The following is a 12,212-nucleotide window of genomic DNA, read 5'->3' as shown; positions in this document are numbered from 1 at the left end:
ACTAAAGATAGTGGAACCCTCTTCTTCAAATGCCTGCTGAATATATCTGGGCCTATTGAATATTTAACTATGCATATCGAGGAGTTTTTTGTTCAGCTTGGATGGATGTTCTTCTGCTACTGAGGCAGATAGTGTCCTAGAGTCATTGAACTGCACAGCCTTGTCCTGCCAACCATGTTGGGAGAATGCGCTGGTCCCATTTGTCTGCATTTGGTCAATATACCTCTAAAACTGCATTATACTGCGTGGCAGATGCAGTATAATATAGATAAATGTGAGGTTATCCACTTTGGCGGCAAAAACAAGGGGGCAGATTATTATCTCAATGGGGTTAGGTTTGGTAAGGGGGAGGTACAGCGAGACCTGGGCGTCCTTGTACACCGGGCACTGAAAGTTGGCGTGCAGGTACAGCAGGCAGTGAAGAAAGCTAATGGAATGTTGGCCTTCATAACAAGAGGATTTCAGTATAGGAGTAAAGAGGTTCTTCTGCAGTTGTATAGGGCTCTGGTGAGACCACATCTGGAGTATTGTATACAGTTTTGGTCTCCTAATTTGAGGAAGAACATCCTTGTGATTGAGGCAGTGCAGCGTAGATTCACAAGATTGATCCCTGGGATGGCGGGACTGTCATATGAGGAAAGATTGAAAAGACTAGGCTTGTATTCACTGGAGTTTAGAAGGATGATGGGATATCTTATAGAAACATATAAAATTTTAAAAGTACTGGACAAGCTAGATGCAGGAAAAATGTTCCCAATGTTGGGCGAGTCCAGAACCAGGGGCCACAGTCTTAGAATAAAGGGGAGGCCATTTAAGACTGAGGTGAGAAAAAACTTTTTCACCCAGAGAGTTGTGAATTGATGAAATTCCCTGCCACAGAGGGCAGTGGAGGCCAAGTTACTGGATGGATTTAAGGGAGAGTTAGATAGAGCTCTAGGGGCTAGTGAAATCAAGGGATATGGGGAGTAGGCACGGGTTATTGATAGGGGACGATCAGCCATGATCACATTGAATGGCGGTGCTGGCTCGACAATAGCCTCCTCCTGCACCTATTTTCTATGTTTCTATCTATGTTCCTAAAACCTTCCTGCCCACATCTCTGTCCAAATGTTATTTAGAAGTCATTGCATCTGCTTCCATAGCTTCTTCTGGCAGATCGTTCCAAATAAGGACTAGCCTCTGAGTCCCTGAGGTCCCTTTTAAATCTCCCCCCTTTCACCTTAAGCTTGTGCCCTCTAGTTTTAGAATCCTCTACCCTGGGGAATAGACTGTGAGCGTTCACTTTATCCGTGCCCCTCATGATCTTGTCCACCTCAATAGGGTCACCCCTCAGCCTCCAACGCTCCAGAGAGATGAGTCCCAGCCTATCCAACCTCTCCCTGTAGCTCAAGCCCGCTAGTCCAGTGGTTCACAAATGTAGTACAATGATGCAGAGACATTAAAATGGCCAAGCAAGCCTCTAAACTATAGGGCAATTAGGGAGAGGGAATAAAATATTTACCGATGTCTACATTCTCCAAATGAATTTAAGAATGAGGCAGAGTATATGCGTTCTGTGGTGTGTACCAGGTGGAGGTTTATGTTTGTCACATGTGCCGAGGTAGTGAAAACTTTGTTTTGTTAGCAATCCAATCACATCATATAATACTATACATTAGTACAATAAGTTCAAACCGAAGTATAACAGGTGGAGCAAAGGGGAAGATACAGAATGCAGAAAATAGTTCTCAGCATTTGTAGCGCATCAGTTCCAGAGGCATAGAAACATAGAAAATAGGTGCCGGAGGAGGCCATTCGGCCCTCCTCGAGCCAGCACCGCCATTCATTGCGATCATGGCTGATCGTCCCCAATCAATAACCCGTGCCTGCCTTCTCCCCATATCCCTTGGTTCCACTAGTCCCTAGAGCTCTATCTAACTCTCTCTTTAATCCATCCAGTGACTTGGCCTCCACTGCCCTCTGTGGCAGGGAATTCCACAAATTCACGACTCTCTGGGTGAAAAAGTTTTTTCTCACCTCAGTCTTAAATGGCCTCCCCTTTATTCTAAGACTGTGGCCCCTGGTTCTGGACTTGCCCAACATTGGGAACATTTTTCCTGCATCTAGCTTGTCCAGTCCTTTTATAATTTTATATGTTTCTATAATTTTATATGTTTCTATAAGATTTTCAATGTCTGCAATGGGGTAGAGGTGAATCGGACAGTACCATAGGTTATGGAAGGACCGTTTAGAAGACTGATAACAGAGGGGAAGAGGCTATTCCTGAGTCTGGTGGGGCCTAATTTGAAACTTCTGGACCTTCTTTTGAAGTGAGTAGGGAGAAGTAGGAACGACCATGGTGGGACAAGTATTTGATTACATTGGCTGCTTTTCCAAGGCAGCGCGAAGCGTAGAATGGAATCAATGGCGGGGAGTCTGGTCTGGGTAATGGTTGAGTTCTGGGGCTTTTATGATGTGGGTGATACGTGGCTGCTGGATATAATGTGCATTGTGTGATGTATTGGCGCCCATGCATTGGCACCCATGCACTGGCGCCATGCATTGGCGCGCATGCACTGGCGACCATGTAGTTGGAGCGCATGCATTGGCGCCCATGCATAAAGACACCATGCATTGGTGGCCATGCATTGGTGTCCATGCATGGGTGCCCATGTATTGGTGCGCATGCATTGGTGCCCGTGTATTGGTGCCCATGTATTGGTGCCCATGCATTGGTGGCCATGCATTGGTGTCCATGCATGGGTGCCCATGTATTGGTGCGCATGCATTGGTGCCCGTGTATTGGTGCCCATGTATTGGTGCCCATGCAGAAAGCAGCGGATGATGGTAGATTGGCTGCTGGGAGATTAATATGTTGGGAAATAGATGGCCGCTGAGGAATGCAATGCAGTCACTAATGGCTCTGTGTAAAACAACTCTGTGTTCAGATACCATGCAACAGGACATGGGTATTTGTAAACGGGGTGTCGTTCGTTATACACCCCCTGCATCACAGTCTTACCTCGTGAATATTATAGTTAGACCACCGTTCTGTTTACTCCATAGAATTCAGAGTGTTCACAAAGGGCAGAGACCCTGGCCTAATCCTCAAATCTCTCCTATTTATACCTCGCTGAACATTGTGACCCCATTTCACAAACGGACCAGTGCAGGAACATTAGTAAAGAAGCAGACTTTGCTGAAGGTTTTTTTTAACGGTATTTTTACATAAGATTTATGACTGTTATCCCCTTTATGTTCAGTTATATTTCAGTGAATATTTGTGTGATTAATGATAAATGGTATATATTCTAAAACTTTTGTTAAAGTGTTTGTATAACAAAGAATATGATATTGACTTTACTGTATACTGTTCTAGATCAGCGTTACCTGTTAATGGTTGGTACTGAGCCATAATCCGAAGTTTGATTTGTCCTTTGGGATATTTTCAGTGGTTGGAGGGAAGGGTAGACATCGGGGTCACAGAGTGCTGGAGGAACTCAGCAGGTCAGGCAGCATCTGTGGAGGGAATGGACGGGTGACATTTCGGGTTGGGACCCTTCTTCGGACTGATTCGAGTCATACAGCACAGAAAATGAGGGGATAGATAAGGTGAAGGCACTGAGTCCTTTACCCAAAGGAGAGGAAACATAGGTTTAAGGTGAGGGGGACAGATTTAATGAGTGGCAAATGTTTCCACAGACGGTGGTGGGAGTATGGATTGAGCTGGCGCTACAACTTTTAAAGGTCACCTGGATAGATGCATGGATAGGAAAGATTTAAAGAAGGGTTAGGGCCATATGTGGGCCAGTGGGATAGGTGTAGATGGGGCATCTTGGTCTGCAGGGATGAGTTGGACTGAAGGGCCTGCCCTGTTGAATGACTCTGTGACTCTGGTTCAAGCTGATGCATGCTAGGCTGCTGTTTCTCAGGCAGAGAGACATGAATGAAAGCATATGCACAGCACACTAGCAGAACCTGCAGGATACTATATGTGTGGTGCCACAGATTGAGAACGAGAAGATCGACAACATTCCAGGGGTTTGATGTGCTACTGAAATGGATTCACTGTTTACTGTGAGATAAAGAGACAGCACAGGCATGATGGCTGAATGGTCTGCTTGTGTCTCGTGAAAGAGTCTTTGATTCCACAGTTGGTAGAGCCACTGCCTTACCGCGCCAGAGAGCCAAGTTCTATCCTGATCCCGGGTGCTGTCTGTGTGGAGTTTGCACATTCTCCCTGTGACCACGTGGGTTTCCTCCGGGTGCTCCGGTTTCCTCCCACATCCCAAAGACGTTTGGGTTTGTGGGTTAATTGTGGGTAAAGTGTAAACTGCCCCTAGTGGATGAGAAAGTGGGATAACATAGAACGTGAAGAAGAGTCTCGACCCGAAACGTCACCCATTCCTTCTATCCAATGATGCTGCCTGGCCCGCTGAGTTCCTCCAACATTTTGTTTCTATCTTCGGTGTAAACCAGCATCTGCAGTTCCTTCCTACACCAGTGTGAACATGTGATCGATGGTCGGCATGGACTCAGTGGGCTGAAGGGCCTGTTTCCATGCTGCATTTTTTAATCATTCAAGCAAGAGCATCCTCAAAGCAGACTGCAGAGGGTGATGGAGAAGGGAGATACTAGGATCACGATGGCACAGGCAGATATGGTGACAAGGCCTGCCTTTCAAGGCAAGCTGAGTTTTACTTGTAACTGATGGATCCCGTTTCACCCAGTATAAATCTGACTGGCTTGAATGAAGAGTTGATTTGAAAAGAGTCCAGCATATAAAATAAAGAATTGAAAGCTCAGAATGCAAGAATTGATATTATTTCTCTCGGTGTAGTTTTGTGACATTTGTGTGAACTTGCCCAGACTGCTCACTTACAACTAGAGCATTTCCCTTTACATATGAACTAAGCACAGCAGGTTTGGTAAGCCATGATCATTTCCAATTAATGCATGACTGGAAACATATCTCAGGATGAGCATTCTTAAAAGTAGGAAATATAAATTATTCCGTGGCAAATAAAACGAAAATCTGTGGAACTGGTGCCGTTTTAGACCAATAGACTCGGCTTGTACTCGCTAGAATTTAGAAGATTGAGGGGGGATCTTATAGAAACGTACAAAATTCTTAAGGGGTTGGACAGGCTAGATGCAGGAAGATTATTCCTGATGTTGGGGAAGTCCAGAACAAGGGGTCACAGTTTAAGGATAAGGGGGAAATCTTTTAGGACCGAGATGAGAAAAACATTTTTCACACAGAGAGTGGTGAATCTCTGGAATTCTCTGCCACAGAAGGTAGTTGAGGCCAGTTCATTGGCTATATTTAAGAGGGAGTTAGATGTGGCCCTTGTGGCTAATGGGATCAGGGGGAATGGAGAGAAGGCAGGTACAGGATACTGAGTTGGATGATCAGCCATGATCATATTGAATGGCGGTGCAGGCTCGAAGGGCTGAATGGCCTACTCCTGCACCTATTTTCTATGTTTCTATGTTTCTATGTTCTGTCATATTCTCAAAAAGCACTTTTGCAGAATAGATATATAAGATTTTAAATGTAATCTATTTTCCTTTGGCAAGTATTGAAAAGTATTAGATATTATTGTGTAATGCAGAATAAAGTTTCCATTATGAGTTTGCATGTTGCCTTCTCATTGTATGGTATTTATACTGGATGTGTAAAGCCACTGATGCTGGCCACGATGGTATGGATATTGGAAAGAGGATGGGGAACTGAAACAAAATTACAATGAAACAGCAAAAAATAGCAATCAGTAAAATACAAATAGCAAGAGGAACTCAGCGGGGCAGACAAAGAAGACACATGGAACTGGAGATGCTGGTTTACAAAAAAAACACAAAATGCTGGAGTAACTCAGGGGCTCAGGCAATATCTCTGGAGGTCATGGATAAGCGACATTTCAGGTTCGGAGGGGGAAAGATGGAAATGAGGTGGGAGCAGGACAAACTCTGTGGTAAGTGATAGGTGGATACAGTTGAAGGGCGTTTTGATTGGCGGATAAAGGCCAGTGGATAAAGGCCAATGATGGAGGAAATGGACTTAAGAGGGAGGGATAGATCAGCCATGATTGAATGGCGGAGTAGACATGATGGGCCGAATGGCCTAATCCTACTCCTATCACATGACCTTATGACCTAATACAAATGGGTTATGTGGAGGAGAGGCATGAAAGGTGAAAAGGATACAGATAGACAATAGACAATAGGTGCAGGAGGAGGCCATTCGGCCCTTCCAGCCAGCACCGCCATTCAATGTGATCATGGCTGATCATCCCCAATCAGTACCCCCGTTCCTGCCTTCTCCCCATATCCCCTGACTCCGCTATTTTTAAGAGCCCTATCTAGCTCTCTCTTGAAAGCATCCAGAGAACCTGCCTCCACCACCCTCTGAGGCAGAGAAAGGGGACAGGGGAATGGGATAGAGGGCTGGGATAGTGGGAGAAATGACAGTTACTGAAAAAGGTAATATGCAAAGTTCATCTGCTGGATTCAAGGCAGAACGGGAGGCCAGGCAATATTTTGGGTCAAGTCCTTGGTTCTTGGTCTCCAAAATATTCCAAATGGAATTGAAACTGGAGGACAGAATGTCACTCACAATAATTCCCTGTGTGTAAAAGACATTCTCATCTCTCCTTGCTTGTCCATCATCCTAAATCTGTGTCCTCTGGTTACGGATTATCTTGCCAGTGTAAACACAATGATCAAAACTCATTTAATTTGGAGGGGCAACCTCATTGAAACTTACCGAATAGTGAAAGGCCTGGGTAGAGCATACAACATCTTGAACGTTGCAAGCTCGTACAGGAATCCTACTCACCGGGTCACTTACTTCTGAGAAGGCAAGGTAAGCTGGATGGAATTGGGGATGTTTCTCTTCAACATCTGCAGTAAGATGCTGCAGATGTTCTACCAATGCCAGTGCCATCTTCTTCACTGCCGTGTGCCGGGACAGCAGGGCAAGGCCACGGACGCCAATAGGATCAACAAACTCATCAGGAAGGCTGGCTCCGTCCTGGGGGCGGAGTTGGAGTTGGATTCACGGGAGGTTGGTCTTGGAGGGGAGGATGCTCCTCAAACTGCGGAGCATCCCGGACAATACAGCTCACCCCCTCCATGACACACTGGTCAACCTGAGGAGCACCTTCAGCAACAGACTGGTTCCCACCAAGATGCAGCACAGAACGCCACAGGAGATCCTTCTTCCCTGAGGCTATCAAACTGTACAACTCTTCTGTCGTAGGTTAGATTGACTCCCCTCCCCAATCTTTGCACATCTCCAATCCTTTCCACTCGTCACTTTAATTTAATGTTTCATGTATTTTGTGTTTTATGACTGTTGGCAGATCAATTTCCCTCCTGGGATAAATAACGTTCTATCGGATCGGATCGTTTCTGTGGAGAGATTGAACAGATGACTTTTCATGACGGGTCCCTTGTTCAATGAATTTATTGAAGTGTGGAAGAGACCGTGAGGTGTCTTGGATGTTGGTGGTAAGGGACTGGAATAGAGGGACAAGATTGAATGGAAACATAGAAACATAGAAACATAGAAAATAGGTGCAGGAGTAGGCCATTCGGCCCTTCGAGCCTGCACCGCCATTCAATATGATCATGGCTGATCATCCAACTCAGTATCCTGTACCTGCCTTCTCTCCACACCCCCTGATCCCTTTAGCCACAAGGGCCACATCTAACTCCCTCTTAAATATAGCCAACGAACTGGCCTCAACTACCCTCTGTGGCAGAGAATTCCAGAGATTCACCACTCTCTGTGTGAAAAATGTTTTCCTCATCTCGGTCCTAAAAGATTTCCCCCTTATCCTTAAACTGTGGACCCCTTGTTCTGAACTTCCCCAACATCGGAAACAATCTTCCTGCATCTAGCCTGTCCAACCCCTTAAGAATTTTGTACGTTTCTATAAGATCCCCCCTCAATCTTCTAAATTCTAGCGAGTACAAACCGAGTCTATCCAGTCTTTCTTCATATGAAAGTCCTGACATCCCAGGAATCAGTCTGGTGATCAAGAAGGAACTGCAGATGCTGGAAGATCGAAGGTACACAAAAATGCTGGAGAAACTCAGCGGGTGCAGCAGCATCTATGGAGCGAACGAAATAGGCGACGTTTCGGGCCGAAACCCTTCTTCAGAGTCTGAAGAAGGGTTTCGGCCCGAAACATCGCCTATTTCCTTCGCTCCATAGATGCTGCTGCACCCGCTGAGTTTCTCCAGCATTTTTGTGTACCATCAGTCTGGTGAACCTTCTCTGTACTCCCTTAGGTATTAGGAGAGGTGATCTGTGGGGCAGGAGCAAGCATAAATGGGTCTGCCAGGGCAATCCAGCTTGCGTATTTTGGAAAGGAGGTGGGAATTGACAGTGCAGGGTCAGGGGAATTGTACAGTGGAGGCTGTGGAGGGGAGATCGGTTTGAAGAAGGGTCCCGACCAGAAACATCGTCTCTCTATTCCCTTCACAGATGCTGTTTGACCCGGGGAGGTCCTCTAGTACGTTGTTTTATGCTTAATTGTATCTCTGATCATTTGTTAATCTTAAAATCGATTGTTTACATGGTGGGAAATCAGAATCATGCTTTATTAGCCAAGTATGTTTTGCAACATACGAGGAATTTGATTTGCCATACAGTCACACCAATAGAAAGCAATAAAACACACAAAATACATTTTACCATAAACATCCACCACAGTGACCCCTCCACATTCCTCACTGTGATGGAAGGCGAAAAAAAGTTCAATCTCTTCCCTTCTTTGTTCTCCTGCGGGACGATCTTACTCCCGTAGCCGGCGGCGTTTAGGCCCTCACGTCGGGGCGATCAGCTCCTGCATCGGGGGTGGGGAATCTCAGCCAGAGAACTTTAACACAAACTTTTAAAGCACACTAAAAATAACAAAAAAAGACGAAAGACAGACTGTTGGCGACGCTGCCATCGCAGCGCCACCTGGTGGAAATTGCATCATTACTATTCATGGAACATAGAACAGTACAGCACAGTAACATCCAGCGTTCCAGAGAAAACAATGCAAGTCTGTCCCACTCTCCCTATAGCTAATACCCTCTAATCATTTCATCCTCTGCACCCTCTCCAAAGCTTCCACATACTTCCTACAATGGGGCGACCAGAACTGTATGTTTATAGTCCAAATGCAGCCTAACCACAGTCCTATAAAGCTGTGACATGACTTCCTGACTCTTATGGACAGATGGCATTGAACATAGCACAGTACAGCACATGAAAAGGCCCTTTGGCCCACAACTTCTGTGCTGACCATGATCCAAGTCTTATCTGCCTGCACATGATCCATATTCCCTGCATATCCATGTGGCTATCCAAATACCTCATCTACAACTATCATATCTGCCTCCACCATTACCCCTGGCAGCGCGTTCCAGGCACCCAATAAACCCCTGCACCTCGTTTAAACGTTGCCCCTCTCACCTTAAAGCTATTGCCCTCTGGTATTTGATTTTTCCATCACAGGGGAAAACATCAATGTTTTAAAATAGTAAGATTAAACGAGAACTTACCAGTTTGAAGTTTGATCTGTATTTCATGAGGAGTTACGATGAGGGATTACGTGAAGAACCCGCTCAGTGCGCAGGCGCGGCATACTTCCAAGCAGCGGTGTGGAATCACAGATAGACACAGTTATTTGAAGTAAACATAGTAAAGATAAGGAGACATCAATTTATTAGTTTGATCCATATAATGAGGGTGGGAGCGGAGGGCACGTAATCCCTCATCGTAACTCCTCATAAATACAGATCAAACTTCAAACTGGTAAGTTCTCGTTTAATCTTACTATTTTACTTCGGAGTCACGTGAGTGACTACGTGAAGACTTCAAAGCTCTGTGATTTCAAACCGTGTAACAGTTCATACTTCACTCGCTGCCGAAGTCATTCGAGGGAGGAAGTATGTTATCGTAATCAACCATGAATCTGTTTGTAAAAACAATAATGGTGTTATTAACAACAACAAGACCAATTGCTCCCCCGGGCTTAAATTATATATTTTTTGCAGATTCTTTTTCTGCAAACGATACAGGTTCTGTCAGTGGTTTGTTATAAAAGTTTGGAACGTATACTCCCTAGACCACCCTGCAGTAGCCAGGATGTGGTCCATAGGCTCGTCCATCCTCTTAGTTACTGACGTGGAAGCTGTTCTGGTGGAATAAGATTTTATACACGTTAGTATTTACTCCAGCAACTCCCAGTACCTGCTTGAGCCACTAGAGATAGTTTAGCTCGTCACCCGACCATGAGGTTTCCTGTGGCTGACCCATAAGGCTTTTTCCTCTCCCTCGGTATTCCTTATTGTGTCGATCTCTAAGTGGGTCATGACACATAAAACGTGGTTCAGGTGGGTATGCCCGGAATTTCATGACTGGACCTGATGTTCCTGGTCTGTTCTGTTTGGCCAACCCTTGAATGGGCATGTGACACTATCTGGTGTTATAACCATGTTGTCCCATCGCAGTAGATGGGAGAGCTGGCTCTTTGTGTTGATGTAAGGCCACCAGCATGTCCATCTTCAGGGTAGGCTGTTCCAGGGTGAGTGACCTGGCTGGTGATCATCCCCTAAGGTATGTCAGGATTTCACTGACATCCCAATTTGGGTGTACCTATTTCTGGGGAATGGATTGATATACCTCTCCTGTATCTGATCACCAGTGAGCGGTACCCAAGTTGAGTAGGCTAACAGAACATGTCCTTCATTGTGGTGAAGACCTGCCAGGAGCTCCAGTACAGTTTTTTGTTATAGTTGAATGTGTAATTCCTGTTTTGGAAACAGTGTACCATTTCTTGATGCTCCTCAGGTATGTTCCCTAGGATATGCGACGGAATGCTGTCATCAGGTTGATAGTGCTCCTGATCCAAGCACAGCAATGGTCTTCCCAATTCTGCAATTCTTTTAATGACCATGTCGAGGGTCACTGGGAACCATGCTTGTGGACTTGGTCCACTGTAATTTGCGTAGTACCCGACTGATGAAGCCGTAGTACCTATTGAAGAGGTAGAAGGAAAGGAAAACATAGAGATTAGGTTCCCCCCACCCCTCAATACGCGGGAATGTCTCCATTGCCGCTGCCTTGAGATTGGTTTCATGTGACGTAAGTTAGTACGTGGTGATTTAATTGGATATAAGGAATCGATATCTGGTGTCCATATTGCTTAGTGATTTCAGCAAATATTTTTGGTTTAAATGTATGTTTACAGTATTTAGCTCACCTGATAGGTGAGTTACTGATGGTCAAACATGTTTGACGACATACGGTTTCCAATTGTTAATAAATTGTCCCCTAATATCGATGTTCTCCGCCCAAGTGGTTTGGTATATGCCACCACTGATGTTGTTATCTTATAAACGAACATGCAAATTTGGTGGATTACTGAGCAAATGCTTCACTAGAATTAAGTAAGTTAATATATAACATGTTTAAGTCAATTCATATTGGCATTAAGTATTACAAGCTCAGTAACACATCAGGACACATAAGATGTTACTCAAAACAGGTGGAAGTGTACAACCATAATCCTTCCTGCCGATAAATTCCATGATAACACTACAGATTAATCCATTTGCCCCCATATTACAGGTATGGAGATAGTTTTGAACACTAGTATCTCAGCTCATAGGAAAGGTACAAAGTTCAGTAGCTGGTAATGCTGCTATATCCCAATTACTTTGCCACGTAGTTGATTGGTGGTTAATGCACCATGACTGATAGTCTTAATGAATACCAGATAACAACGTTGTGGATGGTCAACGTAAATATCTGGATATATATTTTGTGCACCGTTCCCAGAGGCACTGCAATACTGGGTCGATGCGTGGAGTGGACGGAGCAAGCCCCTATTCCATCTCCCTGTTCCAAAATTCAATTTAATATATGGTCCCTAGATAAGGGACGTATCAGATTATTAAACTGATAAGAACAGATACTACACTTGATCTTAGCCAAAAGGCCGAGAAGCGATGCAGCTAAAGCTGTATCCAAGGATAGTTTGTCGTTAATATATAGACATGCCATGACGGAATGTTTCTAAGTGTCAGGGCTAGTTGATTCTGGATAACTTTGACTTAAATGCCGCAACGCTCATCATGGTTACTCCATCCAGGTAATTGCGGTATATCCGAAACTTATATGAGAAGGTACTGAATAGTGTGCATCTTCAAGGTCGATGTCTACCATAAAG

The 12,212-nt window shown here is 44.8% G+C and overlaps 1 non-coding gene across 1 annotated transcript; it reads right to left on the bottom strand.

The window, feature by feature from the left end:
• Nucleotides 1–11,801: 11,801 nt before the first annotated feature.
• On the bottom strand, nucleotides 11,802–11,993 carry LOC116976547. Its single transcript, XR_004412965.1, has one exon. It is a non-coding gene; the product is annotated as a U2 spliceosomal RNA (small nuclear RNA).
• Between the last annotated feature and the right edge of the window lie 219 nt (nucleotides 11,994–12,212).

Source organism: Amblyraja radiata, chromosome 8 (genome assembly GCF_010909765.2).
Source record: "Amblyraja radiata isolate CabotCenter1 chromosome 8, sAmbRad1.1.pri, whole genome shotgun sequence".
In the NCBI taxonomy this organism is placed as follows: domain Eukaryota; kingdom Metazoa; phylum Chordata; class Chondrichthyes; order Rajiformes; family Rajidae; genus Amblyraja; species Amblyraja radiata.
The sequence above is the reverse complement of the archived record's forward strand: the minus strand, read 5'-3'. Positions and strand labels throughout refer to the sequence as shown.